Genomic DNA, 5,974 nt, shown 5'->3' on the forward strand with positions numbered 1-5,974 from the left:
CTCTACAATTGCCTTGATTTTGTCAAGATCAACTTCTATTTCTCTTTGGCTTACCATAAACCCTAACAGTCTTCCAAATGTGACTCCGAAAGTGCATTTCTTGGGATTCAATCGTAAATTGTAGAACTGGATCCTTTCAAAGAACTTCCTCAAACCTGGTAATGTGCCCTTCATGATCTTTGGACTTTACTATCATGTCATCAACATAAACTTTTACTTCTTTGTGGATATGTAACAAAGTGGTGGTTGCACGTTGGTAAGTAGCACCAGCATTTTTAAGGCCAAATGACATGACCTAGTAGCAGTATGTCCCCTATGGAGTAATAAATGAGGTTTTCTCCATATCTTCTGAAGCCATCTTGATCTACTTGTATCCTGAAAATCCATCCATAAATGACAGCAAAGCATGACCTGCAATGTTGTCAACTAGGATGTCAATATGAGGTAAAGGGAAATCATCCTTCGGGCTGGCCTTGTTCAGATCTCGAAAATCTACACACATTCTGACCTTCCCATCTTTCTTTGGTATCGGAACCACATTAGCCAACCACTCTGGATAGTTGACCACTCTTTGAAATCCAGCATTATATTGTTTCTCCACTTCTTCCTTGATCTTGAGAGTCCACTTTAGATTCATTCTTCTCAACTTCTGCTTGACTGGCTTCATGGTTGGATCTGTTGGAATGTAGTGTTGTACTATATCTGTATCAATCCCAGGCATGTCTTCATATGACCAGGCAAAGACCTCCTTGAACACTATCAGCAGAGCCATTAATGCATCTTTCTCTGAAGTGTTTAAGGTATTGCCCACTTGGATTATTTTGGGCCCATCCTCAGTCCCAAGGTTAATGGGTTGGGTTTCTTCTTTTATAGGTTCTGGGTATCCATGTTTTAATTCCGTATTATTAAGAGTTTCTTTACCAATTTCAGAAATAAAAACATTCAAAGCTAGCAAATAAGCAGAATCAGAAATCATATTAAAAGGAAAAGAGTTCTCAATAGACTCAACTAAAGCAGACTCAACTAGAAAACTATCACAAATAGACTTAGCGTGAATAGACATACTAGCAGAATAGACTCAATAGGAATAAAAACAATGTTCTTGGCAGGGGTGACTAGCTCAGTGGCCTTGATCTTCTTGGCAAAGGTGACTGACTTGATGGTCTTGATCTTTCTTACGAAATCCTCCATGGGGTGGGTAGTTCCCTCCCATGCCCAGTTCTTCAACACGGTCGTGGCTTCCACAGTGGCCGATGGCTCCTAGTAAGCTCCTTCTTCCCTCAGCATCAGTAATGCGAGATCTAAATCCATATAATCTGTAGCTTCTTCTTTAATCTCCATGTCTGTAGGCTTGTTGGTCACAAAGCATCCAGGCACTCTATGCTATCCATCCATTCATCAAACAGGTTGTGCTTGCCTCTGTTGCCCAAGTTAGTGGGTTGAAGGAGATGCTCTGGCTCGCCTCCTTCTTCCCTCTCATTACTATGTTCAACATTCTCAAGTGTCTGATTCTGAGACGTGGACCATTAGTTTTTGGTCTAGTGCAACCAATTTGACGTCTATGTCATCTTCCTCTTCAGTAGGTAGGGTTGGTGAACTTGGTTCTAAATCATAATACGCCCCCAATTCAGGAACTTCTCTTCCATACTTGTCATACCTAAGGCTAGACCTTGAGTTGACATTAGTGATATCACTCCAATCTGAAAGGTGCCTATAGGGATATTCATCATGGTACATTTGATTGGCTTGTGTATTCTCCTCTCTTGCATTCTCTAACACATTCATTACTCTGTATTGATCACTATCAGTATTGCTCCACCTGTTAGCCTCGCGTTGTCTTCAATGTCTTGATCATAATAGTCCACATCACTATAATATTTCTTATAGAATAGGTCTGCATTTTTCATCTCCTCTATCACTAGGGGGTTCACCCCAATCATCACCATTGTATGGGCTATCATGACTCCTGCTACTATTGTCATCACTATCAGTACTGTTGTCATCATCATCATCATGTCCACTATCATTGTTGCTGCTGTCACTAGTACTATCACTCTTGTCGTCACTTTCATCTTCATCATTACTAGCGACTACCCCCCCTTCCTATCTTCATCAATGGCTCTTAGTTCATACAAGCTCTTCAATGCATGCTAACTAGCCTCCCAATACTCTTCATCTTCGATATTTCAAGTAGGATCTCCAAGAAGCGTAGTCATGGCATCGAGATCCATGTAATTGGCCCAATCAGTGAGAACCCATGTTGTGTCTTCTTTCTTCAATTTTGGAACCTTGTTGTGGCAATCAAGTAGTATCTCGAATTTGGGTACCATTGTTCTTGTCATAGGATCAAATCTTGGTTTAGGGAATCCCCAATAACGTTGACTCTCTCTGGCTTTTACAAACTTTCCATTCAATGTAGGAGTGTAAGGCTTTAGAGGTTCTGGGGGACAAGGGAGTCATTTTGCTTTGGATTTGGCTTGGGCCATCTTTCTCACTTCCATTTCTAGCCTAGCCCAAAAGGTGGTGTGGCAATAGGGACCGTCGGGCCTTAAACAGTTGGTTTCTTCACAGTTTTCCCCAAATTCATCCCCGGAAGGTGGTTCATTCTTCTCATCATTGCTACCACATTGTTGTTATCATAAGGAGCAAAGTCCATTGGAATCTTCTCAACTTCTCCTTTTCTCTCAATCTCAAAGCCATCTAAGGTCAATGGCTCTTTCTCGGAGTTGATACCATAAATAGGCTTAGGCACAGTCAAAGTATCCCCATAGATGGTCACAATAGCTCCTTTTAATATAGGGAAGAAGGTACGGCCTCTGTGTCATGAATCCAGGGTCACCCAAGGAGCATGTTAAAGCATGAGGCTATGTTAAGGACTTGAAAATCCACCTTCTTGACCATTGGTCCTATGGTAAGCTCTAATGTTATGGTCCTCAAGACCTTTCTTTTAATGTTATCATATGCCCTCACATGTTGGTCAGTAGGCACAAAGTTTTCAATACTGTGGCCCAGGCAACTTGCAGTCTTTAAAGGACACACATTCAAAGCACTTCCATCATCTATCAAAACCATTGGTATCCTCTTCCCCATGGAATCTACAGTGATATGCAAAGGGCCGTTGTGGTGCTTCCCCTTCTTGGTCAGATCCTTGTCAGAATTGGAGATGGTAAGTTCCCTATTTATGGACCCAATCATAGCATTAAGATCCTGGGAGGTTGTGGTTGTAGGGACTTGGATTTGGTTGAGCAGGTCTACTAGGTTTTGGCGGTGTTTGTATGAGACCATGAGTAAACCCCATAAGAATATGTTGGCTTGTGTCTTTTGTAGTTGCTTGAGGACTTCATCTTTCTTGGCAGGTGTTTGTTGGGTAGATCTATTCAAGGCTTCCATTGGGTTGTCGTTCTCTAAATGTGGGGGTTTGAAGTGTCTCCCCCGCTTGTGATGTGGGCAATTTTTGTTGGGTCATTGAGGTCAGTTTCTTGGGGTTTGAAATATCCCCCCATTTGTGGGTGTTTGGTTATTTATTTGGGGTTTAAAGTGTCTCCCCTCATTTGTGGGTGTTTGGTAATCCTCGGGTTCTGATTCTTCATTCCATATGTCATATATTATGGTGGTGGTAGATGTCCTATCCATTAATTCTTCCTATGTGATCATAAAGCATTTGGGTAGGTCATAGATTAGGTTGGATGAATCTTCCTTATTTTCCTCTTCAATCATCAGGCAATTAATCCTTGGTCCCTTCCCAAAATTGTGATTGGGCAAGGGATTATTAGTGATGCTAGGCCTTGTAGGCAGTGCAATCACTTTGTTGTCTATTAAGTCTTGAATTGCATGAAGAAGGGAAAAACAACGGTCAGTGTCATGACCAGGGCCTTGCTGGTAAACACATCTTTTACTAACATCAAACTTTGAAGGCAAGGGGTTTGGAATTGGTCTTAGGTCTAAGGGTTTTTGTTACCCTTTTGCTTTTAGCTTGTCATACACTTGGCTTATGGGCATGTACAACTCATGAATTCCCTCCTAGGGGCCCTTGGGATACTTGCACAGGTGCAATAGGTGCAATTAATTGATAAGGATCATTTTTATGGATGTTGGAAATTTCTGCAGACTTAGATCCTAAATTCTTTTTAAACCTTGGTGGGTCATCAATCTTTATGGTTCCATTGTTTAAAGCATCCTCAATTTGGGTTCCAGCAACAATTAGAGCTTTAAAATTAGGAAAGTATTGTGCAAAAAATATTTATGATACACAGGTAATAAATTCTTTACAACCATGGCTAATTGTTCTTCCTCACTCGGCCTACTCATCATTTGTGCGGCCGTAGCTCTCCACTTGGTAATGAAAGTAATGAAGGACTCCTCTGGCTCTTGCTTGGTAGTCTCAAGGTCTCTTCTTGTGATGTCCACTTCCGTATTTTACTTGTATTACTTGTGAAACTCTTGGCAAATGTCCTCCCAACTTCTTGCTCTTGCGTCATTTAGGTTGAGGGACCACCTAAGAGCGGCTTCGGTCAGTGTGCTTTGAAACATTTGAGCAAGTACTTCCTCAGTCGCACGTAAGGGCTGCATAGCCCTCATATACATCTTCAAATGGAACTTTGGGCAGCTGGTCCCATCAAACTTGTCAAGGATTGGCATCTTGAACTTGGGTGGCAACCTTGCATTAGTGAACAGTGAGAGAGAATCATAGTCCATAAGGTCCTCCATTTTACAGGCTCTTCTAATCATCTCCTCCATATTATTCATCCTCTCATTGATCTTCTTCTCACTCTCTACGACTGGTGGATCATGATCAGTCTTGTCCTCTACTTGGTTACTCTTCAAATTTTAGAACTGTTGCATCATACAGTTCATGTCTTCTCTCAGCTGAATTTGACTAGCTACCATAGTGTTAAGTAGTTCTTGGATGTTCATGGGTTCTTCTAGGTTTGGGTGTTCTCCTTCCTCTGCCATAATGTAGGGAGCTTCAAACTTCTTGTGGCTTAAACTGTCTTAGAGGTCGAAGATGGGGTTGTGATGTTGCAACAGTGGAGTTTCTTCTATGCTTGACGGCTTGAATATGGTGATGGGAGTGACGAGCTTGGAACTTGAGCTATTGGATTGTGTGTCAGACTTAGGTTCTCTTTGCAGCCTTCCTTCAAATCTTGACCAAATTCTCCCCTAATGACAGGCTTGGTCGGGTTAATTAAAGCTAAGATTCCATCCACATCCATCAATCAACCAAAACAAACACACACAACCTGCAATGCAATTTTAACTGAGACCGACCTAGGGATAGGTTCCAAGTCATTGCGTTGTAAGGTGGGTTTGTTGTTTCATTATTTCCTTTAGCTAAGACGTTACACCTCCCAACTTGTAATATAATGAACATTGCATTGGTTCAAACGGCATGGTTTTTCCTTTACAGTAAAAAAGAAATGATCTAGTGACTTTAGTCTATGAGTTGGTGAGTTCGCCACTAGGTACCTGAATCTAATGAAGACCGGTGATCCATGCTTACTACCACCACGAGTTGTTGCAAAGGGGTGCATACACTATGATAGTTAGGGAAAGATTTTAACAAACAATACAAACAACAAATGCCATATACCAAAATATCGTACAACATCCCATCAAACATAAATAAACAAACAACAACTATATCATTTAAGACCATGTAAAACATTGGTATATATTTGATCACTTAAGTCTAATACGAAACTTAGCCCTCGACATCCCCAGTGGAGTCGCCACTGTGAGAGACCTCGAAAGTGCCCCTTAAAAAGGTGAGATTTTTTGGACTTCTTTATAGGACACCTCTCTTTTTGGGTAATTGGCGTGGAGTCACCACTTATTTTTAATGTACAAAAAATAAGAAAAACTAAAGTACAAATTTACATGATTGAAATGCCCCATTGTTATTGATTGAATGTGAAAGTTCAATTAGCGTATAAAACACCAATGAACATTTAGACCCCCAATTTCAAAATTACCA

The sequence above is a fragment of the Castanea sativa genome, chromosome 8 (genome assembly GCF_040712315.1).
Source record: "Castanea sativa cultivar Marrone di Chiusa Pesio chromosome 8, ASM4071231v1".
NCBI classification, from domain to species: Eukaryota; Viridiplantae; Streptophyta; class Magnoliopsida; order Fagales; family Fagaceae; genus Castanea; species Castanea sativa.